This window comes from Solanum pennellii, chromosome 3 (assembly GCF_001406875.1).
Source record: "Solanum pennellii chromosome 3, SPENNV200".
NCBI classification, from domain to species: domain Eukaryota; kingdom Viridiplantae; phylum Streptophyta; class Magnoliopsida; order Solanales; family Solanaceae; genus Solanum; species Solanum pennellii.
Window position 1 is genome coordinate 8,271,328 of NC_028639.1, and position 12,188 is coordinate 8,283,515.

A 12,188-nucleotide genomic window follows, 5' to 3' on the forward strand; every position below is an offset into this window, starting at 1 on the left:
ATATACATATATATTGTATTTTGTATCTTTCTATCTCGCCTATTCCCTATGCTCGTTATCGTTGATTTTGGGGGTAAGTGTTAAGCTTACCTATTCAAGGGTTTTAGTAGGTGCCATCATGACCCTGATATTTGGGTCAAGGAATCCTTTCTTTTTTGAAAACAAACTTAAAAATGAAATTAAGACAAATAAATTAAAATATTGGGAATAATAAATTACCTTTCTATCCTAATTTGAAGATAAAATTGTTGCAATCAATTCTATTAGTATATATCGAACATTCACCCCCTTTGACTGCTCTTTTTCATTGCATCGCAAAGATTTCTCTATTTTTGCTTTCTTGTGAAAATGGTGAGTCTTATGTTTTCCTCTTTTTTGAGCTTTTTTTGGTCTGAGAATAAGTATTTGAGATTGAAGATGCATAAACCAAATGTATGTATTTAATTAATTTTTAATTTGAGAAGTTTAGACCCGAGATCTTGAATTTAGTTTTTGAAAATGAGAAGCTAGGATTGTATTCAATCTCAACTTTGTTCTATTTTTTGTTTCCAATCTAACAATTTTGGTGGTTATTAGGATTATTTATTAGCACCAAGTTTCTTGAGTTTTCATTTACCTTTCTTGTTTCACTGTTTTTGCACAAGAATTCAGTGCATTTGGGGGAAAGTGATGAAGCATCAATGACATCAAAATTTTTTGACTGTTTTTGTGTTAACGTTTGACTTATGATAGAATTTTCCTTTTGATAAATAAATGAATTTTGGCTTTCTTTCACTTTTTTATAGCATTGATTTCTACGCCAGCTTACTTGAATCTCAACTATCATATGCTTGGTACATCAACATACTTTTTTTTTTATAAATTTTCTTCAATTGATAGAAGTTTTGATTCACATATTCAATTATTTGAGGCACTTTTTTTTTTTGTATTGAAATCATATTGATAGATCTTCTTGTCATTTTCTTGAAAAGGTATTCTCATAAAAATGTTATGATACTTGGTTAAGATACAACTCAATGTTTTTTTTTTTTTGTGTACTTGCTTGTTTGACCCTAGATTTTCAAGTTCAGATTACATGTTGATTCAATACTATTAGATCCATATATTTTGCTTAGTGTTTCTAAGTTCACACCTTTTTTATATGTATAAATTCTTTTGTTAGTAAAAATTTTGTATATTGAAGATGTTAATATCACACAATTACTTAGCTATGATTTTTTTCCTATTAATTGTTGCGATGCTCTAGTGAGAATACATATAATTCTAGCATAAGTACCTTTTGATTGACAATTCAAAATTTCTAGAATGTAAAAGATAATATCAGTGGTATCGGGAATCACTATTTTTTGGTTGTTAGGATTCATTATATTTTTGTGATTAGTGAACATTATAATTTTTTCTACAATGGTACTTGAACTTATGTAGCTTGGTGTGTAATGTTTTAGTTGTGTTACTGTTTAAAAGTGGGTCTATGTTCTTAAGATGACCTACCAAAACCAATATGCATTTTTGTAGATTGTATTTGAATATTAATAATTATTTACATTTTCCTTATTATTATGTACGTCTTATCAATTGAAGTTGACATGTAGGCTGGCAGTCACAGAGACGATCCCATTGTAATAGAGGTCAGTATTATGCACACTTTATCTAGTATGATTTCTTTATTTCACACGTCTAAAGATATGATAGAAGTCTTCTCTATCTTATTCCTAGTATGTATCTTAGAAAGGCCTTACACCAGGACTTTTTGCTTGAGAAGCTTCTGACAATTTAAGTAACAAAATCTTTTGTGCTAAAGCCATGAATCATCTTCAACTTTATTTTTTAATGCATTTTATTGAAATTGTACAAAAAATTTTCTTTTTATCATCTCTACTTCAACAATAACTTGATTTGGCTTAATTTTTATCAGAAACTTTACAATAATTATCTCTAAACACAAGAGAATAACCATTTTCCATGAGTCGACCAACACTAAGAAATTTTTTTTCCATGTTAGGATGACAAAGAATATCATGAATTTGCTTACCACTTCCTTTTAATATCAAGAATATGACTAAGGCTCCTCTATCCCTATTCTCACTTTAGTAGTGATGATACTATTAATTGAGAGAAAATCTTTTTTATCTCCAGTAATGTGATTACTACAACGCAATCAATATACAATTCTTTACTTTTTGTTGAAAACATCAGATTGAGAATCAAAAAAGGTTTTCCTCATATTTTCACAAAAAAATGCTTTCTTCCATTGCTTGTTCTAGCAGTCCTTCTCAATGTGGCCAAACTGTTTACAAAAGTTACATTGGGGCTTGCCTTTCTTCCAATATTATTCTGCATTGTGATCAGTCAATTTTGCAAATTTTATAAAAAATACTAGAACCTTTATCATCTTTTTCTTCAACCTTCTTAGAAGAACCATTATGATCCTGTTTTTTTTAGATTGTAATTTTCTTTTGTTGATTTTTTGAGAAAATTATGGTATTCTCATTGGTTCTAGACTGGAAATCCATCTCCTTGGGTTGATCTTCATGAAAAAATCTTCGGTTTTCATTTGCAAAGAAATGATCCTACTCTCTTTTCAATGGAAAGCTTAGAAAGATCTTTCGTCTCATCAGTGATAGAAACAATGTACTCATACTTTTCTGTAAAACTAATTATAATCTTTTCTACAACTTGTTAGTCAAAAATAGTATCACCATGATTTCTCATTTCATTGACAATATTGATGGCTCTTGTGCAATATTCATTTATTATTTTCAAATTCTATCATCTTTATATTTTGATACACTCTTCTAGAAGTTTGAATATTTATAGTGCATATCTTTTCTTCACCATACACCTCAATTTTCAGAGACTCCCAATCTTACTTTGCAGTGTCACAAGTAGAAATCTTTATAAAATATGATCTTAAGAGTCATATTTTAATTTTCTCAAGGCTTTTGCATGTCGACAATACTTAACCTCAAATATTTTTCATGCCTACTACGGAATGTTTACCATTGTTTTTGGCTCTTCATAGCCATTTGTAACAATAGTCTACAAACTTTCAACTTTCAGACGTGTTCTCATTCTTATCTTCCAGTATTCAAAGATATTACCATAAAAAAATGGAGTAAGAACAACTGATTAATCAACCCCTTCATTTTTTTGATGTCATATTCTTTTCTTCACCTAACCGTAAATTAAAAATGAAAAACTGCTGTGATACAAATATGTAGGAAGTCTAGAAAGGTACTTTCTTTATAGAATGTTCAAGTGTTATATAGGCTACTTATTACCTCTTGAGATGATTAAAATCATCAGTTACATCTTTATTTATACTAATAAAAAAAGAAAACCAAAGGTCTTGCACAAATAATTAGATACATGTATTATAGAATCTTAAAAGACTTTTTGAAAAACATAGAGACAATACTGAAAGACTAAACATCAAGGTGTGTGTCATTAATTCCAATAGTTCTTCCTTATTTTCCTAATTTCCCACTCTTTCGGTAAGGAAAAATATCAACACCTGCACTACCCTTTGTCACAAGATAAGAGGATTGAGCTTTGTATATTTAGGATATGAGTTGACTGTCTTATTTTAGAGAACATCAATCTAGTAATCTTGATATGCTGGATATACTATTTGTTTTATATAGCACAGTGAAATGTAGAATCTTCTTTTTATATATACCTTTCTCAAAATTTGTGGTTAAGATGGTAACAGAACTGAGTCTATTATTACTGAGAGTTCAAAATGACAGGATGATGAAAATGATGAACCTGCCAATACTAATCCTTTGTTGGAGACTATGTCTTCTGAGGTAATGTATCAAAACATAATGCATGAACATGTGAATACGATTATAATAAATGATCTAATGTTTTCTCAAATTATGGATGGTTTGTGTTTTAGTCAATTTCTCAAGCTGAATGCATGATTGAGTTGAGGATTTCTACACTTATAATGGCGCGCAAGTATCAACTAAGAGAGAGGAATGATAACAATGATTCATGTTGCATATGCTTGGTAAGGAGCACAAAACTTAGGCTACTTATGAACATGTTCACAACCTGATTCTATTATATTATTTCATGTTTGGATGAGTGTAGGATACTTATGAAGACGGGATAGAACTTGGAAAGCTTAGTTGTGGTCATGAATTTCATTGTCATTGCATCTGGAAGTGGTTGAAGATCAATATCAGTTGTCCTTTATGCAAAACGCGGGATTTGAAGAGTGTATGGCTTTAATTTCGACCAACCTAGTACACATAATTTCTTATGTGTCATTTAAAGTTGATTGATTTGAAGATCTAGTACTCATTCTGGCTTTGAAAACTTATGATTTGACCTTTTTGTTTGGTGCCTTTCTTGTTATGAATTAATGTAAGATAAAATCTTTGAGATGTCAATTTATACTTAAGTACTAAATTTATTAGCTTATGAGGCTTTCAGTTGCTTTAAAATCTCTAATTCATTGAAGCCTCTACAATTGTCAAAATATGTCTACTAAGATTGATCATTATAGAATCTCTTTTCTCTATCCTTCGAGCTTTTTATTGTTGTGCGAATGCAAATAACTAATGTATATCTTCCTTGGTTTCCCTAATTCATGATCATATTGTGTGTGGTCTAACTTTTTCAGGATCCTTCATGGTTAAATATTACTTTAATGCTTTAATCGATTTAGAGTATTTAAATGTGGATGTTTATTAATGGCTTCGACATCCCAACTAGTTTTTTACCCTTTTGCCTTTCAACAATTTGGAAAGAAAAGAATAGATTCCTTTGGTGATGGATCCGTCTTCAAATTTTGATGACATTGAAATAGTTTCTTGTGACCATCACGTCAACTAGGTCTTAGAATTTATAGGCAAAGTTCAACGAATAGAAATCATGATCCAACCCAGTGGGCCATGCTTACTCCTATTCTAACACATGTACCACCTAATTTTAAAAAATGGGCAGTGTGAAAATTAACAAGTACTGTGAAACTCCTTTAATGCCTTAAGGAATTATGAAAACATCAACTGTAATGAAAACCTTTTAAAAATAACCAAAAATCTCCCAGTAAACTATGTTAACACGTATAAGAGCTACTAAAAGAGTATAATCTATACATGAAAATGAGACACGATTCCCACCATAAAGAAAGAAAAATAGAAGTTGTTGGATATCACCACCATCTTCACCTATGAAACATAACTGACCCTACAACCAGACTATGTCATGTTGCATTGCAAAAGTAGTAACTGTACAAACAGTACACACGAGTGGACATCATTGGTCAACTTGAACGTACCACATAATATAATATAGATGATTTGAAAAGAAATGAAATATGAAGGTTACACCTCCAAAGCCTCTATCCATATTCTTTTAGCCTCCAAGTATAATGCTCATAAACTACTGCAGCTTGATCCCATGCCTCTGTGTTATTCCACCATAATATCAAATCATAGCCTAACCCATCTAATACATAGAGATTCATGAATACAAGTACACCCTATCCCAGACTAACCTACTACTTTCTCTTAAGTTCCCATGCAAACTCCAAAGCCCTTTTGGAATAGTACCTGAAACTCGCATCCTGGACCAACTAATCCATCTTGAATCATATCTCCATTATCATATAAGTTCTAAAAACACTAGACAACCTAACCAAACCCAACACCTAAACAATGCACCGGTCCCTTCTTTCTAACTTAGCACCCACCATTTCAGCGACGAGGAGGCATACCAACTAAAAGCACAAGCATTACATAGCTCAGACTCCCAGTCCTTACCTTGACCTAATCTTGACATGAAACATGTCCCATATGATCTCATACAAGCCAAACCTGAGATAAAATCAACTTTCAAGTAACTTAGACCACTAAAGAATTCAACATACATGTATAAAATTATAAAAGGTCAATTTTGTTCACATGTAGAACCAAAAATGTACATACCTATTTCTCTCTACTTAGTTTACTCATGGAACCAAAATGCTCATACACGGTTCTCTCAAGGAACCCAAACACAAACTGTTTGTATACCGACATGGTATCCAAGCCAACAAAGTTAGTAATTATTATACGATGCATAGTAACTGATCCAACCACTAATAATTATACAAGATGTGATATCTAAGCTAACCATTAGTATTCCTATACCAGTGTGGTACCCGAGCCAACTAGCAATCAGAAACAATCATAGTCAATCACATTCACAATGAACAATAACACTTGAAACCAAAAGTAAAGGAACAGGTTTATTGAACGAGATTATCAACATGATGTCCTCACATATCCTTCCCTATGGTATACCCAACATGCATATGTCACGACCCAACCCACAAGGTCGTACATGCACCTACTCTAACATTTATAACAGGAGAACCCTTACCATCAAATTTAATCAAAACAAACAAAAATTAATAAAATGCTGCAAAAAAATTTTAATACTTTAAGATTTATGAAAACATTCAACTTTTTAATGGAGACCTTTTACAAATAACCAAAAAAATCCTAAATGCGTAACTATTATAAATATGTATGAGAGCAACTAAAGGAGTATGGTTTATATAATACAATTGACACAACTCCCACCATAAAGAAGGAAAAACAGAAGTTGTCAGAGATCATCATCGTGTTCATCTATAAACCGTCATAAACCATACGACCAGATTATGCCAAGCGACATAGCAAGAGTAGTATTAGTACAAACAACACATACTAGTACACATCATCAGCAGACTTAAACCTACCACATATTATAATATAGATGATTAGAAGAAAACATGCAATAAGAAAGTTATACCACCCCAAGTCTTTATATAATAACTTTACCTCCCTGGATAAATCTCATAAATAGTGCACCTTGATCCCATGCCTCTTAGTTACGCCACCATAAAGACAAATCCTAGCTTAACCCTTTTTACCATATTAATATCGTTGAATACAAGACCATCACAATACCAAATCATAGTCAAAACATTCTACCACGTCAATATCCATGAATATAAGGCCATCACTAGCCCTATCAATCAACTTGCTATTCTTTTTCAATTTTACTTGCCCATTCCCAGGCCCTTTTTGGAATAATAAATGAAGCATGCACCTTTGAAATACTCATCCATATCAAAACTAAACTAGACACCATTATAAACTAAAATAATCATGAGTTTATAATGGTGTCAACAACAAATAACGTTTCTTATAAACACCACCCAATAGTTAAAAAAGTAAGCAAAACAAAAATCATAAGCACTGAGTTTTCAACAACAAATAATGTTTCTTATCCATCATGAGTAACACCTATCCCGGAATCCCATTCCTTACCATGACTTAAAATAACATAAACCAAATGTTCCACATGAACACATACAAGTTATATATGATATAAAGTCACCTTTTAAGTAGCCCAAACAACTAAAGGATCAAACATGCAACAATTATGTTATGAAGAATCAAATTAGGTCCACTCATGGAACTATAAACACATACTTGATCCTCTCATGGAATGTAAAGTCAAAATTTTAGTATATCGACGTGATATCTACGCTATGCCTAATTAGAATACCAGTGTGGTATCTGAGTCAACCATATATAGATATCCCCATACTACATGCCTTATTTGATATAACGATGGGGATATCTTATATCAAGCGTGGTACTTAGGCTAACCATTAAACACAAAAAATCATGCATAATCACAAACATTATGAAGAATAACGTTAATGCCACTAGTACATAATAAGTTCATGTGAGATTATATATCAATATGTTGTTGTCATTACTTATGCCTTCTTATGGTTTCTCCAGTTATACATAGTCAAGCGATATATCAAGCAGCAGATATGTATACCTATATTTATAGAACAATGCAACCATCCTTACAAGGAAACTTTACGACAAATAAGAACTAGATAATGTACCTCTAGTAATTATCACATCTCCCACTTTAAAATCCCTAACAAAAACCTATAATCATCCAAACTCCATGCCTAAATGCATATGCATGCAATCTCCAAATAGATACAAGAGATAATTTGGTAGTAACGGGTCTGGACTACTTAGGTTAAGGAAACCTATCCTACCTTTGTTAAGAGCAATTGCTAATGCATTCTACCTATGAAATTTTACTCTACGGGAGCAATCTATAATGAAAGAACATTGGAAATCCTGTGGTTTTCACCCTCCTTGCACGGTAATTCTCTGCCTTCATTTTTCCCTCGACTCGGGTGCCTTTAGATTGTTTTTGGAGAAACCTATTTTTTCCTTTAAAAAACAGGAGGAAAAACGGTGATGCATTAATTAGTGTCATGACCCCGTGACTATTCCCTACTCCTAACACGATGCTTAAAGTCATAAGTGAATCCAAGCTCACCGTTGATACTGATATAGTAATGAGCAACAAAATATGAACATGTAAAAGAATAAAAATATCTAAGTGTAAGCATAATTATGGAATACTGGTTGATATATTTTTGAACAAAATTTTGTATACAACAATTTTAATTCAAATGGAGAGAATACAAAAACTCTAACTGGAAGTCTATGAAGCCTCTACTTATACTAATTATAGTTAGTGGGACATAACCCCGAATCTCCCCAATCAATATATGTAAATATAAATAATATACTAGAATTAGAAATTGATTTTAGTGATCGAAGTAAGAGGACTCATCACTTTCTGTCCGAAAGTTGCGGTCCAACTCACTAAGATCTTGATAGTAAGAACCTCAATCTACATCATATGAAAACTGTAAACACAAAAATTATGTGGATTAGTACTTTAAATGTACTGAGTATAAAATATGTGTATGATAATTTGTAAAGCAGGACATGATGAATATGAGATGTTCATTGAACAATAAACTGAAATACATGAACTAATGCAATGACCAAGCATTAAAACATGTAAATATTAGATATTTAAACTAAAATAACCGAATATAAGCTTAAACCAATAAACTAAAAGATTTAGCTATTGAAGATACCATTCACCAACATAAACCATGTGAGATATAACATGGAGTCTGGTGTCTTACTCCAACACCGAAAAAAGAGTGTCTTACTTTTATGGTAAGGACCATGAGTCTGAATTAAGGTTGATCCACTAGCTAATGTCTACTTGAGACAAAATCATATGGTGGCACATAGTTTTGAAACTTAGGGATTGCTACTGAAGATCAAAGAAGGCTTAACAAAAACCTTCATCCCAAAACCTTACTCGATGCTAAGTAAAATCCCAAAAAAAATATGTAAATCAGATCATATTCATAAGTGGTAAGAATCTAGTAAAACCAATTCGTACGGTTAGGCTAAGGCATTGGCTAAAGGGTCAAAAACTCAGGTAACTTTCAAGGTTCTTAGTCCAAGGAGGTAGGGAGGACAACACTTGTATCTAGGAATATTTAGTCCGCCATGCTCGCCTCTACATGTAATTACTCAAAAACTCCACCTCATAATTTTTATTCAGGATAGCCAGGGAGTTGCACCTTCGATGGGTGGCAGACCATCTTTGATTGTACTTGCTATAATTGTGGAGAACTTGGGTATATGAGGAGAGATTTTCCCCTACCACGAGTGATGGATTCCACACAACAGCAGACTAAAGCAGTTGTCCGTGGGAAATGGTAATATTGGTCGAGGACGTCAACAAGGTGTACTGGGAGGTAATCAGTGAGGCAGTGAGGGTAGAGGAAATGGTAACACATGAAGGTGTAACGTGCAACCAAGTAGGAAAGTCACTCGACATGATGCTAAAGTTCAGTGTTATGTCTTCCTGGGTAAGAATGTGGCAGAGGCATCAAATGAAGTGATCACATGTACTATTCTTGTGTGTGACCGGATAATTAATGTGTTATTTGATTCATGTTCTACTTATTCTTATATATCATTCGATTTGCCTCAGAGTTTGATATGATTGTGATATACTTGATGCTCCCATCCATGTTTCTACCCCAATTGGAAAGTCTATCATAGTTACCCATGTCTATCGTGTTTGTTCTATTTTATTTATGGGTTTTTCGACTTCGGCTGATTTGGTAATATTGGATATGACTAACTTTGATATAATCTTAGGAATGACTTTGTTGTCCCCCTGTTATGTTGTGCTTAATTGTTACACAAAGTCTGTAACTCAAGAAATTATGAAAAGGAAAAAGTTATAGTGGGAAGAGATATACAAGCCTATGCAAGCTCAGATCATATCCTCCATTCAGGCTAGAAAACTAGTAGGGTAGGGTTGTTTGGATTATTTGGTGCATATTCAGGGTGTTGAGGTTTAGTCCCCATCTATTGAGTCTATTCCTGTGGTGTTTGAATTTAGAGAAGTGTTTCCTACTGATTTACCTGGTATGCCTCTGGATAGAGATATAGATTTTTGCATTGATGTGAAGCCTGGTACGCGTCCTATTTCCATCCCTCCATATCGCATGGCCCCAACACAATTAAGAGAGCTTAAGTCTCAAGTCTAAGAGCTTCTTGACAGGTGATTTATGTGTTCTAGTGCTTCCCCATGGGGTGCTCCAATTTTATTTGTTAATAAAAAGGATGATAGTATGAGAATGTGTACATATTACCGGCAATTGAATAAGATCACCATTCTAAATTAGTATTCCTTGCCTTAAATAGATGATCTTTTTTACCAATTGCAAAGTGCATCAGTTTTCACCAAGATTGATTTAAGGTCTGACTATCATCAGTTGAAAATTAGGCCTAACGATGGCCTAATACAATGTTTAGAACCCACTATGGGCATTATATGTGTTTGGTTATGTCTTTTGGGTTGACTAATGCTCCCTCCGCTTTTATGAGTTTCATGAATTAGGTGTTCAAACCATTTCTTGATTCATTTGTTATACTAATAGAAAGTATTACTAAATTACTAGAAAAAGTGAATATTAGTGTCGCAACAGTAATTCAAATTGATATGAAAGGAATTGTTAATTCACATTATTAATCATCATGATGGATAGTAGCATGAAGCTATCGTTTGTTGAATTATGACTTTATAGTAGCCGAAATGGTAGGATCCTTTTTGACCCAAGGGCATGTATTGTTGGCTTAGTAATCATGACGTATAAAAGGGTCGCATGACCACCTTGATGTATAATTTTCACATTGAGCAGCAAATATAATTTTAGCAAATGACTTTATTATATAATGGAATATTGTATGTGGCAAAGTGATCTTCCTATTACGATCCACTAAAATCTGTCATTTTTCGCTTCGATTCATTTAAGGAAAAGATGCAAGTGAATAACGAAAATCAAATTGTTATTGATAAAAGAGAAAAGACATAAAGTCACCAATAAAGTTGTCCCAAATGTTCAAAAAAACACCTTAATTTTGCGGGAATCCTATTACCGCACAAAAGTATTGAATATTTTCATAAAGAAAAAGACTATTTTAGGCCATGCATTTTCTCATCTGGTAAGACGCGTGAGCATATCACTTGGTATTAAATATCTTTCTTTTATTTCTTTTGTTTTCCATTTCTCGGCTTTTCATGTCTTTTCAATTTATTAGTCAAGGGATAACGGAGTGGAGATAATCTCCTTCATTTTTGACAATTCTTGGTCAAAATTATTGGAGGAATAGCTGAGTAATCAAGGAATTGAAGGTTAAAAAGCTAGTGTTTTCTTACATTATTTGAAAAAGATCACATTTTAATAAGAAATAAACCTTGAAAAATTTCAAATTAAGTTTTTCGACAGGAATTTAAAAATGAATAATTTTTGGGGAAGATGATGAATTCAATGGAGAGAGTTCCAACAACTCTTTTGAGCTTGTTTTGGGGAAGATGATGAATTTAAATAAAGTAAAGAATTAATAATGAAAAACTGAAACATGACACTTTGGTTTTTAGCACAAAAATAGCTTCACGCGCGTGTTCACAAATCAGGTGAGAAAATGGGTCAAATAGTCCTTTACAAAGATATTCATTACTTTTGTACAGGAATAAGACGATCGCAATATTAAGGTATCTATTTAAAAATTCGTAACAACTTCTATGTCTTTTATCTCGATAAAATAAATATACTAGATCATCAAGCCTTATTAAAAAAAGACTGACGATCCTATAAATCTAGCTACTTCTCTACAACAATAGGTAATTATTTAGAAATGGTTACAAAATATTATATTCCAAACCCCTCCCCTTGATGTATGTGTGTGTGTTATATATATATATATATATATATATATATA